Raw genomic sequence first — 18,439 nt, forward strand, 5'->3', positions numbered from 1 at the left:
TTGCCTAAAGACATGGCAAGATGTTTGCCTTCATCCAGTTTAACTCCATATCCAGTGGAAATACATGGATTTAGAAATACAACAACTGCTATCTGCTTCCTATTATACAACTGAGCTATTAGAAAGACTTTGGTTTCACTAGCTTATTCTCCTTACCTCACAGCCCTTTAAAAAGTTTCACCTGGTTGCTTTAACTGTCATTTTAGCCTTTGATAGAAGATGCAAGGTCCCCATTGAAGGTTTGATAATACAGAACCTGTACTCTACAGGAATTCTGGAATTTTCATTCTCTCCAAATGTATGTGTACATATATCTATAGATATGCATAGATATATTTATAGATATATGTCCACTCTTCCAAACAAGGCATAACATCACTCAGTTACTTACCGATATGGTGAGCAATTCAATGTGTTTGTTGAAGGCAGTTTGAAACAAGATTCTTATTCTATGCAACCACACTAGATCAGCATGCCTCATTCCTTCTCTCTTTCCTCAGAAGCCTATTGTTTCAACAACCTCATTAACCTAATATGGAAACATTAAATCCTTTGACATGACAAAAAGAGAATACAATCACCAATTTCTTTTAGGCCTAGCCACACTATGACTGATCAGAATCAACAACAAGGCAAAGAATACAAAAATTACGTAACTTTTTGAGAATATGTAAATCAAACCACAAGGTTGCACAAGGCCTTCCTGAAACATACACACCAGGGAATCACTTTAGGACCCAAGCGGACCATGAGACAGATACATACCTATCTTTACTGGTCAAGAAGTCCATCGTCAAAGTCTCACAACAAATATTCTCCAGTATCAGGCATGAATTTATTTTAAAAACACAGTAAAACTCTGAAGCTAGGAGATCTACAGGCAGAGTTCACCAAAGATATTTCCATACTACTCATCTAGATAATTGACACACTTTTATGGAAATTAAATAGTGCCATGGTAGATAATATTACTAAATCATGCATATAGGCTTAATTTTCCTCAAATCTATCCTGTATCACACGTAACCTGTAAAGGCTGGTAATCATTGTACAGGGAGAAATATCACAAACAACAAACTGAAAACAGTCCAATGTGAAAACAGATTCAGCATGTGAACAGGCAACTCACTAGAGTAAAAATGGTCACTAATATACAAATGATCGCAAAAGGCACTGACTCTGGGAGAATATAAATTCAGACCATAAATCGCGCCCCCCCCCCCAAATATATATCAAACAAAAGAATCTGAGAGGACAGAGGCCACCATTTCTGCCAGGGAGGAAGTCATGGCTTTGCAGGCTGAAATGGCCCAGCAAGAGGAGGAGCTGAGCTTCCTGAAGCAGAGGCTGGCCGTGGCTCTTCTGGAGGAGCAGGAGCCACAGCAGCTGGTTGTGGTGTCACCCTGCCCAGGAAGGCCGCTCTGTCCGCAGATGAGATTATATGCAGAGCCGGTAGAAAGTCCTGCCTGTGCTGGCCGTGCCTGGACAGCTGTGCCTGCAGATCGCGGCCATACTGGTCGTGGGCTGTGGTGGGCATGGTGGCAGCTCGTGTAGCCGCCTTGGCCTTGTGGCCATGAGCTAGTAGAAAGGAGCAACCTGGCCCTCCAAGTGCTCCATGAGGAGGCACTGGCATGGCAGCCCAAGGTGTTTTGGGCCAATAGAATGAAGAAAATTACTGCATAATCATCTCAATAAATACAGAAAAATCATTTGACAAAATCCAATACCTTTCATGATAAAAATTCTCAGTAAACTAGGAATAAAGGGAAACTTCATCAAATGGATAAAAGGCATCTACGAAAAACCTGAATCTATGAAAAACCCTTACAACATTATACTTAATGGTAAAAGACTAAATGCTTTCTTTCTAAGATGTGGAGCAAGATGAGGAGGTCCACTTTCAAAATTTCTTTTCAACATTTTATTGGAGATTCAATGAAGACAATTAGACAAGAACATAAAAAAGAAATCCACATTGGAAAGGAAGGGGTAAAACTATCAGCAGATCATGTGATCTCATATAGAGAAAAATCATTGGAAACTCACTAGAAAATATACAATTGCAATGAACAATCGAAAATAAAATTAAGAATTTCACTACAATATCTTAAAAAGAGCAAAATACTTAGGAAAAAATTTAACAAGAAAAGTGCAATACTTATACTGTGGAAACTACAGAACATTATGGAAAGATACTTAAAACTTTCTAAATAAAAGGAAAGACATCTTATATTCACAGATTTAACACTTAATAATGTTGTAATGACAATTCATTACAAATTAATGTACAGATTCAACACAATCTCTATTAAAATCTCAGCAGACTTCCTTGCATGAATTGATAAATAACCCTAAAATTCATATAGATATTAAAAGGAACTAAAAATAGCCAAACAAACTTGAACAAAAACTTGAGAAGGGGAATTATACTAACTGATTTCAAAGCCAACTACAAACTACAGTAATCAAGAGAGTGTGAAACAGGCATACAGATAAGCATGTAGATCAATAGAATAGATTTTAGAATCCAGAAATATTCTCAGACATGGATGGCCAACTGATTTCTGGCAAGGGAACAGACATTTTCAAATAAATGCTCTGGAAAAACTGATTATCCACATGTAAAAGAATGAAGTTGGATTGCTTACCTCAAACCATAGGCAAAAATTACTAAAAATGGGTGGAAACCCTAAATGTAAGGGTGGAACTATAAGCTTCTTAAGAAGAAACATAAGGGCAAAACTTTGTGATCTTGGATTTGGCAATGATTTTTCAGTTAATAATTTCTTAGAGTACAAACAACCAACTTAAAATAGAGAAATTTAAAACTTTTGTTCTGATAGAATAAAGTGAAAACACAGCCCACGGAATAGGAGAATATACTTGCAAATCATATATCTCCTAAAGTATTTCTATCCAAAGACTATCAGAAAAAAAACTCACAATTAAATAATGGGATGAATAATACAATTTTTAAAGTCAACAAAGGCTCTGAATAGACTTTTCTCTAAAGAAGATATGCAAGTGGTCAACAAGCATATGAAAAGGTGCTTAACATCATTAGGTATCTGGCAAAGGTAACTCAAAACCACAGTGAGGTATGACTTCACTTCCACAGGCATGGCTAATAGACACCAAAGACACAAACAATAACAAGTGGTGGCAAGGATATGGAGAAATTGGAACCATCATACGTTGCTGGCAGGAATGGGAAATGGTGAGACTATGTTGCAAAACAGTATGCCATATCCTTGTAGATCAAATATAGTTACAATATGACCAAATAATTCCATTTCTAGGTATAAATGGAAGAGAAAGGAAAATATGTCCGTGAAAACATTTTACATGAATGTTAATAAACAATACTATTCATAAAAGCCAAAAATTGGGAAGAAACCAAATGTTGATCAACTAACGGATGAATAAAGAAAAAGTGGTGTATCCATACTATGGAATATAATTTGGCAATAAAAAGGAACGAAGCCCTGATACGTGTTACAACATGGATGAACCTTTAAAATATGATGCTAAGTGAAAGAGGTCACTCACAGAAGACCACATGTTGCATGAGTCCACCTACAGTAAATGCTCAGGATAGGCACACCTGTAGAAAGAGAAGCTAGATTAATACTTGGCTAGGGCTTGAGACATTCAAATATTAGAGAGTCGCATCTAAAGGGCAAGCGTTTTTGGGGGGGAGTGATGAAAATGTTCTTAAATTGATTATCATGGTGGTTGCACAATTCTGCAAACATACTATGAACTATTGAATTAGACACTTTAAATTCGGCAATTGTATGGTATGTGAATTACATATCAACAAAGTTTGTATAAAAAATAACAAAACAAAAAAAATGCAAAGTCCCCTTAACCATCATATCCAAGAAATTCTGATTCACTGTGTAATAGCTTTATCTCGATGTCAGGAGTGAAGAAGACTAAAGACAACCCTGCCTCTCAATTGCCATTGTTCTTGTTACTATTCTAAGATATATTCTATAACACAAGTGACTTGCACATGCAAGATCACTGACTAATAGCTGAATGATAGTACTTATAATCATAATACAGATAGTAAGCACATTTGTATAAACTAGAGGTCACCAGGTCACCTATCTTTTACTTTTTCCACTTGCCGTAAAAATGCTCTGTTTATATAATCTATTTTCTTTGAGGTATAGGAGTTATATTTTAACTTCCTGACTGATCTCTCCTTGGATATGAGCATGACCAACGGAAAAAAGGAACAACAATTGAAAAGAAGCATTGCTTTCCACCAGGATGTCTATGGAATGGATTTCAGTTCTGCTGCTGCTACAGCTGAGTTGTTACTTTAGCCCCGGGAGTGCAGGAAAGGTGCTGGTGTGGCCCACAGAATACAGCCATTGGATCAATATGAAGACAATCCTGGATGAACTTGTCCAGAGAGGTCATGAAGTGAGTGTTCTGACATCTTCAGCTTTCATTCTCGTTGATCCCAACAAACCATCTGCTATTAAATTTGGGATTTATCCTACAACTTTAACTAAAGAAGATTTTGAGGTTTTGATAATGCGACTGATCAATAAATGGACATATGATCTGCCAAAAGTAACATTTTGGACATTTTTTTCACTTTTGCAAGAAATCTTTGAGGAAAGTTCTGATTGTCTGGAAAATATGTGCAAAGATGTCATTTTCAACAGAAAACATAACAAAACTACAAGAATCAAGGTTTGATCTCATTCTCGCAGATGCCATTGGACCCTCTGGTGAGCTGCTGGCTGAGCTACTGAAAATACGTTTGGTGTGCAGTCTCTGCTTCTCTCCAGGACGTAAAATTGAAAAGTATAGTGGAGGACTTCCACTCCCACCGCCCTATGTACCTGCTGTTATGTCAGAATTAAGTGATCAAATGACATTCATAGAGAGGGTAAAAAATATGATATATGTGCTTTATTTTGACTTTCAGTTCCAAACATTTAATGACAAGAAGTGGGATCAATTTTACAGTGAAGTACTAGCTAAGCCATGTTTTTAGTTGGTAGCTTGCAGTCCTAACTTTCCTAGCGCCTTGTAAGGTGAGTTTGTATAAATATGAACTGTTTTATAAGTGAAACGGTGAAATTAAAATACTAAATCATCTCCCAATTTCACAAATATTATGGAAATGCTTAAATTACAGCATCAGTTAGAACTGCCTTGTCCATTACTAGTACAGGACACTCTAGGAAGGCAAAAATCACAAACTGAAGCAGCGAAGAGTTCTTTAAGCAATCATATATCCATTACTCTTTATTTGTTTGTTTTTAATAGGCTTTATTTCATAGAGGAGTTTTAGGTCCACAGCAATATTGAGTAGAGATTTACCGCTAATGCCCTGCCCCTCCTATGCGTTGTTTCCCCTAATATCGACATCCCCTACCAAAGAAGTACATTTGTTACAATTGATGAAACCATATTGACACATCATTATCATCCAAAGTCTGTATTTTATATTGGAGTTCTCTCTTGATGATGTACATTCTGAGTTTAGACAAAGCTGTGATGTCATGCATCCACCATTATAGTATCAAAGGGAGTAATTTCATTGCCCTAAAGATCCTCTGTACTCTGCCTATTCATCCTATACATCAATTCTTCTGTAATATTTTTCATCCTCAATAAAAGGCATCATAAATTTCACTAAATTCCTCCATCCAGGTGGACACTGAGAGCAGAGGAGATTACATTTATTAGGGTTATGTAGATTGAGGAATTACATAGGCGTAGCGCAACCATCTATGGAGCACTGAGGAAGGTCTTTCCCCTTGTATAGTTCAGATTCATTTAAAAATACACTATTTTGCCATAATACCTGAAATATTCCTTCACAATTGAAAGATATAATGGCTCCATGACAGACAGAAAAATCTATAATTTGAATTTCTAATGACTACACATTCCTCCACTAAGTACTTACAAATCATCTGTCTTAAAGGCCAAAAGTCTTGTTGAAGGGTGAACACACACATTATTAGTCTATATTTTTAAAAACAGTGATTCTCCATTAAAGATAAAATGAGCCAAAATTAAGGGTTAGCACATCTATTTCCATATGCTATGAAAACTTTGCAGCTTTTTTTGGTAAATATATTTATTTAAATGAAAATATTATTAAGTTCTTAATATAAACCAAGTGTAGGAGTAGCCAAACTCTCAAAAACCTCACAGTTTGCTTGGAATCTAGGATCAAGGGAACAGCTTGCTAAGTTGTAGAAATTGGAATGAGCACTCTAGGGAAAGGTGTTTCCACGGGCATGGTAGGGTTAACTGACTGAGCAGCTGAAATCATTGTTTGCGTTTGCATTTGTTACTTTTGCAGATTTACAGAGTAAATAAATGTATGCTTAATTCTTCAATGGCTCATGTTTAATAATTGTTTATGATTTTGAAAGAACTGATGTGATGTTAGAGATGAAAGTCTCTTATACTTTGTCATATATATATAAAACATGTATAAATATACACACACATACATATGTATATAGATTTATATTTTCACACCACAGACAGTTTTAATCACCAATGGCTGCATTATTCCAAGCTCCTTTCAGAAAATCACCTGGTATATTCACATTACAGTGTTCTCATTTCCTCTACCTGTTTGCTTTTTTCCCTTCAGGAAGACCCACTTCATTATCTGAGCTAATGAGTAAAGCTGAAATGTGGCTTACTCGAATCTATTGGGATTTTGAATTTCCTCGCCCACTCTTACCACATTTTGAATTTGTTGGAGGACTCCATTTCAAACCTGCCAAACCTCTGCCTAAGGTAACCTATTCCTGTTTGTTTTGCCTAGTTTACTTGGCATTTCCAGTAGGAAAATATCTGTGTTCTTTATTTAGACTGTTGATCACAATGAGAGAGATATGGGAAGATGGGTAAAGTGACCCGTCAATTACAAACTTAAATATTTCAATGCCCTTGCAATTATCCGAATTTCATTGTCATACAGACTAAAGTACTATACTTTGAAGACTTTTGGAATGGGGCCAGTTAAATTAAGTCCTTATTATTCAACATATAAGAAAGTATCCATCATTCATTCAAAAAATATTCATAGGATAGTCCAAGGATAGTGTTGGATATGCAGAGAAACAGTGCAGAAATGATCTCCACAAATACACATATAACATTCAACTTGGAATGGTAGAATAGCAACAAGTAACAAAAATTGCATGAAAAGTATTATAATAAGGAAAGACTACAAGCTAGAGAACATCCTGCAGGACCTCAGAGTCATTGATAATTAAGGGGGACCTGAAGGATGTGCAGTAATAAGAGGAAGGGCTGGGGAGAGAGACAGACACAAAGTTAAGCAAGTAGAGTAATAACAAGTTGCCAAGAATTCTAGGTTTAGTCTAGTGGGAAGAGGCTGAGTAAAGAAGCAGATGATGCTGGAGAAGTAAGTTAGAGAAAAATAATTATAAGGATGTTGAAGCATCTAGTAAGTGCATGAGGGAGCCAATGAAAAGGAGAAAAGGGAGAAATATGATCAGATTTCCTTTTTAAAAAGTTCTCAATTGCAGTCACTGTCTTGGGCTGCAGAGGGAAAAGAGTGGAAAGGGGGATCATTTAGGAGGTTGTTGCAAGAGTTTCGACAACATATGATGGAAAACTAGACATTAAAGATATGACTACACTTATAATTATATCAACCTCCTATTTCTATTCAGTGGAAAAAATTACTTAATACGTATAAAATGCTTAAAATGTCTCTGGCATATTGTTGGTGATACAGATGTAATAGTAAGCGTTGTTTTTATCATTATTTTTGTTACTATCATAGATATTATTAATACTTAGTATGTGTCAGCTTATTTTGATGTGATTTCTCATCTCATAAGAACTGTTTGCTGGTGGATTCAAGACTGTATTTTCCAGCAAAGTCATAGAGAACAGATATCCTGTGCAGTACTTAAAAGTAAATGTATAATCTGGCAATCAGATGAGCAAATGGGAATGCTAAATATTTTCTGAGGGTGGAGGCTCTTCATCAGTATTCTAGCATTCAGGGAAGACTGTTCCTCAACAATACGAATGTGCACCCCAGCAATATCTGCAGTGAAACCCAACACTTACTTGCCTTCACTACAGAATTTAAACAACTCCTCATTTGAGACCCAGTGTTTAACATCCAAAGCATAAAAGAAATTTGCTTATTAGAGCACGTGTGTTCTGCCACACATCAAGCCTGTATGAAATCTCAGTAAAGAGCCCTCAGGGAACATGGTTCTCAACATCATAGCTGCCTGTCACAAAAATCAAAGAAAGAATGTACACTGCATATATATTGAGGACCACAAATTCTGCATACTTAATAAAAACCACATAATTTCTACCACTTGGATTGGAAAATTGCCCATAGCTTAAAATTATAAATAGTATAAAATTAAAAATAATTCTGTTAGCATATAGGAGGATATTTCTTACGAGAGAAAGAAAGAATCTATATGTTTTAAACTGACATCATACCTTTGAGACATAAATAGAAAGCAAGCATTCTTTAATGAATTATTAAATGATCCACTAAGAGATCTTTTTTTGTCTACCACTTGATTTGAAGCACCATAAAAATTACATCTTAGTCAAGGGTTAATATCTCCTTTGACTGCAAATTGTTTAGGCTCATGAAAACATTCACAAGGGTAAAGGGTGAGGTAAGATAAGTTAAAGTTCTATTCAATCTAAATCTATTCTTGAAAGACGTCCTCCTTCACATTCAGGGAAAATGGCAATGTCAGTAGGAGTGAAAAAAGAGGAGAAGGAGAAGAATGAATAGCAGCATAATCATAATAATTGGTAATAGCAGCTGTTGTTACTAAGTTGCAGAAACAAGATTTGAAATCAAATCAATGACTGTGAAGACTGTCCTTATTGTTTATAACAGAACGTAAATTGTTCCCCCAAACTACTTGCTTTCCATTAGCTATTAGAATCACAGGTAATTTCTGTATTTTCCTTTTAAGAAATTTCATTGGACAAATTGCAACAAAATTCTTACAAAAGCTTATAGTCTTTGACCTCATAGTATACTCATATGAAATTATACAGAGACAAATAATCAAGATATGCAAAAATGCATAAAACTTTCACACGAAGAATATACCCGGATAAAGAGTAGGGGTGAATGTTACTTCCTTTTCGATTATTTTTCACATTTTTCCAAATGTTCTTTCAATGAGTATGTGTTATTTTTGTAAGGACGTCACAGAATGAAGACAACCTGTCCAACTGAGTGATTAAGCTATAAAGAAGTTTTATTACTGTAGTAGTCTAGGGATCCATCTTCCACAGCATGGTTGAAGGAGGCTATTGGCAGAGTGCTAATGAGGCAAAACATTGAACAGAGGTAACCATTAGTGGTGCTAAAGGTTACTGGACTTGCACAGATTACCAGGATGCACAATGTGAGTCATAAGAAAGTACAGTGACCTTCATATGAAACTAATGTCATCAGAGTGGAATTATACTTTAGGAGAATTCTCTGGACAACGTAGAGTCTGTAAGATAAAAGTTTGGAAATTTATTCCTTTTTTCTTTATTCTGTAAAACACAGCTTTGAAAAGAAGCTTACAATAATTAGGATGAGATAGTATACTTTTTATATTGGAAGGATTAAGTCATTAATTTTCAGAGAGAAAGGAACAAATAATGAAGTTAAAACAGAAGGACCAAAAAAAAGTTGAATGTGCAGTTTTGGTGAGATATTCAGGAAACTTGTGGCTCCTCTGCATTTGTTTTTTTGGTAAGAGAGTACACTGAGCAATGAGAAATTACTCTAGTACAGAAAGTAATAATTTTTTAAATTGTCAAATATCTGGGACTACAAATCAGAATAATTCTAAAACAATTTCAGGTAAATACAGATTCACCAGAAACTTTGTATAGTTTGACCTGAGCTCCTAAAGGAGGTGATCGGCTCTCTGCTGCAGGACGCCTGCTGTACCTCTCCCTCTGTGGGGCAGCTGCTCCCTGGGGTACTCAGGGAGGCGATGATGAAGGCCCCTCACAGCCAGTTACACCTAGCACATTCCACTAGGACATCCCCTTTACAATATGATTTCAGGGCAAAAGGTGTCATACATAAACAAGTCAGAAATGTCTTGTATACAAGTATATTTCTGGATTATAAGTGGGAATCATAGGGCTAGTTCATGGAAATCCCAAATACTAATACCAGACTCATGAATAACAGTGATTCTTAACCTCCAGCCTTTGAAGAGTGATTTAGGAAAACAGCTTGGGAAATACTGATTCAGTTTAAGTTAGATATAATGTATTATATAGCTGAGTGAAAAAAGATATAAAGTCATCCCAGTCATAAAAAACTTCTTCTTAGTGCTCATAGAGAAATAAAATGCTAATGACTAAACAAAAATAATTCTCCAGAACCTGCCTGGAATAAAAACAAATGTTTTAGTAGAACTACGACAGTAAAGAATTCAAGGTGAGTTAAGACCCTGCTGTCTGGTATCCCTTCAGAAATCTTTGGCTGCAATTAATAACGTTGTAAGTAAAGAATATAGATGTAATATTGTTTACCATGTGCTGGTTCTATTTCATATCTTGCTTACATATACACACAGACACACAGAGACACAAACACACTTTTACACAAATATACATAATAAAAGAAATCAATCTCATATCAACTGGATACTACCAAAGGAAATGAGGGATTAGGTCTGTTATAAACAGCCACTGATGAAAAAGAAATGGAGGGTCCTCAAAATATTAAAAATAAATTGCCACTTGGTCCAACAATTCTACTTACAGGTATATATCCAAAAGAATTGAAATTAAAATCATTATAAGATAGTTGCACACCTATCTTCATAGTAGCACTATTCACAAGAGCCAAAAGGTGGAAGCAACCCAGTGTGTATAGATGGATGAATCAATAAGCAAAATGTGGTTTATATATACAATGGAATGTTACTCAACCTTAAAATAGAAGGAAATTCTAACACATTCTACAACATAATGAAACCTGAAGACATTATGCTAAGTAAAATGAGCCACTCACAAAAAGACAAATATTGTTTGATTCCAGTTATATGAGGTATCTAGATGAGACAAATTCGTAGAAACAGAAAGTAGAATGATGGTTGCCAGGACAGGTGAAGTGGAAAATGGAGAATTATTGTATAATATATCTAGTTCCAATTTTGCAAGATGAAAAAGTTCTGGAGATTGGTGACCCAGCAAAGTGAACTTACTTAATGCTACTGAACTGTATACTTAAGAATGGTTAAGATGGTAAATTTTATGTTATTAATATTTTACCACGATTTAAAAAAGAATCCACTGCTCTAATAATTCCTGATAGATGATTTTCTCTTCTTAGTTGTTTCTAGCAATCCTTTCAATTGCGTTTGCTATGTTGTTGCTCTTTAATGATGGAACAAATCTTTCTACATAAGAAATGGAAGAGTTTGTCCAGAGTTCCGGAGAAAATGGTATTGTGGTTCTTACTCTGGCGTCAATAGTCAGTCACATGACAGAAGAAAGAGCCAATGTGATTGCATCAGCCCTTGCCAGAGTCCTCAAAAGGTTAGATAAAGCACCTTATAGTGGAGGACTTCTTAAGAGTCTGTCAAATTTTGTAAAGGGCCTGATTGCAGAAATTTCCTCTATGAAAGGTAAACTATTACGTTAGCTCCAATTTACTTTAGGTGTCAGTTTAAAACAAAATATGCACTGCAGGAGCTAGAGTGGTACAGAGGGTGTTCAAACTGATAATAACTTTGGCATTAACATTGTGATCAGAAATAAAGATATTTAAGAGGTGCAGTGTGAAGTTTTGGTATTATAATGGTATTGTGGGCACATACAGATATCACCGAATTCTGCCCTGTCCTTTGCTCCTTTTCCTTGCAGGATTCCTGAGAGCACTGTACACACTACAGATGTTCTCAGAAAACAGTTAACTTTTAAAAGTAACATTAAGAAGGAATTGATAATAGTCTGAAAGGAATGATGCAGTTTAGGCTTGTCAGGTAATCCAGGCCTCTTTTTCTTCCCTTGAAGTTTGGAATAAGCCTATTCAACGTGCTTTTCAGGGTCCTATTCAGAGAAAGGATGGCCAGGGCTCAACAAGCTGCATCCTGGCAGCTATCCAACCACAATGATTTAGAGAAAGAAAAAAACTGACCTGAAAAGAAAGGAGAAAACCCTGCCTTTGTGAACTGAACCTGCTCAAATCGCAAGCAGGAAGACAGAAGAGGGTGGAGGTGGGTCCACCCCTTATGGTGACCCTGTGCTTTATAAAATGTGACCCTGCAAGGACTCTGCTCTAATTCATCAGATAACAACTCCTCCAGATTGAAGAAGAAGGAAATACAAAAATAGTCAGCCAGAAGTAAGCCTAGCATAAAAAATTTTCAGATGTCCCTTCTCCATAAAATACGGTAGTTAATTATTTCTAATATATAGAACATACCTGCAGTCTCTGTGTATTGTGAACTACTTTTTAGTTTCCTAACTGATATGTCTTTCTCCTTAACACCTATGCTAATTTGCTGGAAACCTGAAGTTACTTTGACACACACATAGCAAATAAAATTTAACCACTTGTAAATTAAAGTCTAGCTTATGAGGATGGCTTGGGAATTCCAAAATCTGCACTAATTCTGGTACTACGCTTAGAAGAGGCTTGGCTTTAGGAAATCATATCAATGAAAGCTGGCAATGCATTGTATCACATCATTGACGTGTTTAACAGTCAATTGAATAAACTTTAGCATCATCCTGATATTCAATCGTTTTCAATGGCTATACTATTATTTATGAAGTGCCAATGGGCTCTTCTTTTCTACATTTAAAGAATTTTCAAACCTAGCCTTAGTGATAATACTGGGTTTATGTAAAAAAGTTACCACTTGAAATGTTTTCTTGGAAGTAGTGATTGATAATTAGTAATCTAAAAGAAGCCAAGCATACTTTTTAAGCAGAAATTATTTACAAGTATTAATAAATTGTCAAGTATCAGAATTATATAATTCTCTCAAATAGCTGATTGCACTGAGTTTTAAATCAAAAAATGTTGAAGTAATAACTTATGAAACAAGAGGATGTATCTAACCCACTTCCTATATCAATGAGGAAGAAATGTTAATAATAAATCTGGAAGATGAGAGCTAGCATAATAAATAGTTAAAACAAAACAAATATGCAGATCATTAGTAATTTGCTTCTGTTTTTTGCACTAGAATTTTAATGACTACCTAAAAATTTGTACGTGCTTAAATTAGTCACTGATAATCTCGTTGTGTAACCCTTAAGTGTGAAACAACATAATTACATTCATATCTGATTAATATAAAAATAAATACACGTAATATGAGTATTCCTATTATATCCTGTTATCATTATCTAACATCTCTTGTCTTCATTACCTCATCTGTCATATGGAAGGGGTTTAAGAAGATGACTCATCGGTTTAGATTCGGACATGCTGTATCTTAGAAGTTGACTCCTGGAATAAGGTATTTTCTTTAACAAGTTAGATCCAGACTGGATGGCAAGGAACCAGCTACCTTAAGGCCAAATACTCGGCTCTATAAGTGGATCCCCCAGAATGACCTTCTTGGTAAGATTCCAGAAAAAAAAAAAAAACACTGAAATGAGACAAACAGCCAACTGGAGTGATAATAGTTCACCAGGAAAGAAATTTATTGAATATTTACTACTGGAAACCTCAAAAGTAAAACTTAACGGCCTTATATTTATTTCCCAGTCTTAGGAAAATAGGATAAGATATAACAGTTGGCATTTTACTATACGCAGTCACATTCCTTATGGCCAGAATGAAAATACCTTTATTTTAGGTGTAATTACCTCTTACAGAGCATTTGTCGACACCTTTCTGGGTTGTCACTCTGTCTCCTAATTTCTCCCCTTGCACCAATCCTTTGCCCCACTGTGGGGATATATCAGGTGCCACTGTCAAATACAGCTATTCTTTTATTACCAGTGAGTTTATGTTTTCTATAGGGAAAAAATCTACATCTTTTTCAAGAAGTAATAATACGTTTCATGATAAAGTATACTCTTTCCTTCCTCTGATTCCTGTGCCACCACCACAATGCTTCCTGCTGCCTTGACACACTTCTTAGCAGATTCAGTGACTTCACTGTTTCATTAAGAGAATATATTCTAACATGCTCCTCCCACCTTCTTTTGCACATACTCTTCTTTTAATCCAGAATATTGTCTTTCAACTTTTCCAGCTGGCAACTTGTATTTATCTTTCAAGTCACAAGAAATGCTTCAATCTTCTACGTAGCCTTCACTTACCTCTCCAGCATATATAGATGCTTCTTCCTTTGATCTCTGAAAGACATTATTTTGCACTTTCATGTGTATACTAATCTCTTATCTAAATACATTGCCTTTTCAATGTCTTATATTGCCCTCCTGTCACTTTATTCTAAGACTTATAATTAATAATTTGCTGAAATTCACCCAATCCCAGGTCATCCAAAAGCCAAAGCCTTTATAACTCATGCTGGAACCAATGGCATCTATGAGGCGATCTACTGTGGGATTCCTATGGTAGGCATTCCTTTGTTTGCGGATCAACCTGATAACATTGTTTGCATGAAGGCAAAGGGAGCAGCTGTTAGACTGCACTTGAACACAATGTCAAGTATAGATTTGCTCAGTGCATTGAAGACAGTCACTAATGATCCTTCATGAGTATCACAATTTTTTTCAATAGACAATATTTACAAATAGGTTCTCTTGTTAAGGGTGAGTAGGATTTTCATCCCACTTTTAAGAAGCTAATTTTGAAATTATTGACATGATTTAACCATTCTTAAATCTACTTTTATTTTCAACCACACGTGTATTTCAAAGTTGCGTTTTTACCCTATTCATTTAATGGGCAACCAACTAATGCAACAATTTTCTACACACAAAAAAATGTAAATTTCTACAGGTAATTTAAAAGGAGACACTTTTAAAAGTGATATAATCCATGGAAGGACAGAAAGATGAGCTGGAAGAAATATGATAATTTATATCAATTCAGTACCTAAAATTTCTGAAATTATAAATCTCTTTTTTGCTCAAAAATTGATTTCTCATTACTTTAACATATTTTATAATTAAATACAATTTCCATACCAAAAAATTTACCTAAGTGTAAAATTCAAAAATATGTAGTATGTTTACAGAGCTGTGAAAGTCACCATAATATAAGTTTAGGACAGTTTTGTCACCACAAAAAGAAATCTGACCTGCCTTAGAAGTCATTTCTCATTCCCCCTCCCCAAAGCACCGTTAGTCAACTTTCTGTCTCTATGGATTATTTCCTCTGGAAATGAGATCATACAATGCATGGTCTTTTGCAAAGGGCTTCTTTCACATCAGCTAATATTTTTGAGTTTCTTCCCTGTTGTAACTTTGTATTGCTGAGTAATATTCTATGTTACGAATATAGCTCATTTTACTTATCCATTTATCAGTTCTTGGGCGTTTTGGTTATTTCCATATTTGGCTGTTATGAATATCACTATTATGTTTTTGTGTGAACACACATTTTCATTTGTTTTGAGTAGTTTCTACAAGTGGATTCTGGGTCATACGGCAACTTTATGATGAACTATCAACCTGATGTCCAAAGAGGCTGCACCATTATACACTCCCACCAGCAGTGTATGAGGGTTCAAGTCTCCACATCATTGTGAATACTTGTTATTATCAGCCCTTTTTATTATAGCCATCCTAATGGATGTGAAGTGGTCTCTCTTTGTCTACCCTTGAAAGCAAAGATGTTGAGCATCTTTTCTTGTGCTTCTTGGCCATTCATCGATGTAACTTGTAGAAATGCCTATTTCATTCCTTTGCCAATTTTTTAATTGGGTTATTTGTCTTCCATCATTGGATTGTAAGAATTCTTTATACCGTATGAAGGTACTGAACTTATCAGATATTTTATTTGAAAATATTTTCTTCTAATCTGGGTGGTAGATATTTTACTCTCTAACTGGTGTCTTTCAGAGCAGAAAACTTTTTAATTTTGATAAAGTAAATCTTTAACAATTAAATCTTTCCATACTCCAAAGGATAATAATTCTGTTCAATTTGTAATGCCTAGTATGGCAACTATCAATTCAGGATTTGTTACTACTATCAGCATTATTATTATATTAGAAGGGTATCACATAAGAATACTTTAAACATATATTATCAAGAAGAAAACAGTAGTACAATTAACTTTAGAAAGACTTTTAAAGGGGCTGGCCTGGTGAAGTAGTAGTTAAGTTTGCATGCTCCACTTCCACAGCCCAGAGTTCGCAGGTTTGGATGCCAGGTGCAGAGTTAGTACCATTCATCAAGCCATGCTGTGGTGGCATCCCACATAAATTAGAGGAAGATTGGCACAGACGTTGGCTCAGCAGCAATCTTCCTCAAGAAAAAAGAGGTATATTGGCAACAGATGTTAGCTCAGAGCCAATCTTCCTCACCAAAAATAAATACTTTTAAAAAGGCAAGAAAACATAGAAAAAGAAACATAAAACAGGCTGGACAAATAGAAAAGAAAATACAGGATTATGTAGTAGATGCAAATGTAAACATATCAGTACTTACAGTTAATCTAAACAGATTAAATCATTTAAACACAAAGATTGTCAGACTAGATTTCAAAAACTAACTATATATATGTACTGTTTACAAGACATGCTTACGTAGAAGTATACAAGAAGATTGGAAGCACAAAGGAAGGAAAAGATCTATTTCAGCAGTAACCAAAGAGAGATGTTGTACCTATACCAACATCGGACACAGAAGACCAGAAGTAACATTGAAAATAAAGAGAAATACTTCACAATGCCAAATTGGTTAATCTTCCAAAGCAATGCAAACTATTAATTGGTAATATCTACAAGTAAATCCTCCAATTAAACAAAGTAAAAGTAGACAAGAAGAATAATCAAAATACACAAATCTATAGTGGATGGCATGACTCAATATTTAGAAAACCTCAAAGAGTCCACCAAAAAACTATTATAAATACAATTAACTAATACAGTAAAGTTGCAGCGAACAAAATAAACAAACAAAAGTCAGTTGCATTTCCATAAAAATGCAGCAGAGAGAGAAATTGAGACTACAATTCCATTTACAATCACAAAAAAAAAAAAAAACAACCTAGGAATAAATTTAGCCAAAGAGGTGAAAGATCTGAACACTGAAAACTATAAGGCATTATTGAAATAAATTGAAGAAGACATAAAGAAATGGAAAGATATTCCATACTCATGGATAGGAAGAATAAACATAGTTAAAGTGTCCATATTGCCTAACGCAATCTGCAGACTCCACGCAATTCCAATTAGAAGCCCAATGGCATTCTTCATGGAAATGCAGCAAAGATTCCTAAAATTTATATGGAACAACAAAAGACCCCAATTTTCCAAAGCAATCCTGAGGAAAAAGAACAAAGCTGGAGATATCACACTCCCTGACTTCAAAGTATACTACAAAGCTATAGCAAAAAAAACCCAGCATGATACAGGCAGTTAAACAGACCCACAAGTCAGTGTAACAGAATTTAAGGGCAGAAATAAACCCACACATCTATGGATAGTTAATTTTCCACAAAGGAGCCAAGAATATACAATGGAGAAAGGAAAGTCTCTTCAATAAATGGTATTGGGAAAACTGGACAGCCACATGCAAAAGATAGTAGATCATTATCTTAACGGTATACAAAAAAATTAACTCAAAATGGATTAAAGACTTTAATGCAAGACTGAAAATCATAAAAGTCATAGAAGGAAACATAGGAAGTATGTTCTTTGACATCTGTCTTAGCGGTATCTTTTTGAATACCGTGTCTCACCCATCAAGGTAAAAAAATTAAAAAATAAATGAAATGGACTACATCATATGAAAAACTTCTGCATGGGAAATAAAACCATCAACAAAATGAAAAGACAACCCAGCAACTAGGAAAAAATACTTGAAAATCATATGTCCGATAAGGGGTTAAGTTCCAAAATATACAAAGAACACATACTACTCAACAACAAACAAACAAACTGATCAAAAAGTGGGCAGAGGATATGACTAGACATTTTTCCAAAGAAGATATGTAGATTGCCAACAGGCAAATGAAAGGATGTTCAACATCACTAATTATTAGGGAATGTAAATCAAAACTACAAGAAGGTAACTCACCTCCTACTCATCATAATGGCTGTTACTAAAAAGATGAGGAATAACAAGTATTGGAGAGTGTGTAGAGAAAAGGGAAACCTCATGCACTGCTAGGAATGCAAAGCAGTGCAGTCACTATGGAAAACAGTATGGAGACATCAAAAAAATAAAAATAGTGCTACCATATGATTCAGCTATTCCACTTCTGAGTATTTATCCAAAAAACATGAAAATAATAATTTAA

At 35.1% G+C, this 18,439-nt stretch overlaps 1 pseudogene; it reads left to right on the forward strand.

The window, feature by feature from the left end:
- Nucleotides 1-1,840: 1,840 nt before the first annotated feature.
- Nucleotides 1,841-11,880, forward strand: LOC139044860 (UDP-glucuronosyltransferase 2B31-like; annotated as a pseudogene).
- Nucleotides 11,881-18,439: the final 6,559 nt, after the last annotated feature.

The sequence above is a fragment of the Equus asinus genome, chromosome 3 (genome assembly GCF_041296235.1).
Source record: "Equus asinus isolate D_3611 breed Donkey chromosome 3, EquAss-T2T_v2, whole genome shotgun sequence".
NCBI lineage: Eukaryota > Metazoa > Chordata > Mammalia > Perissodactyla > Equidae > Equus > Equus asinus.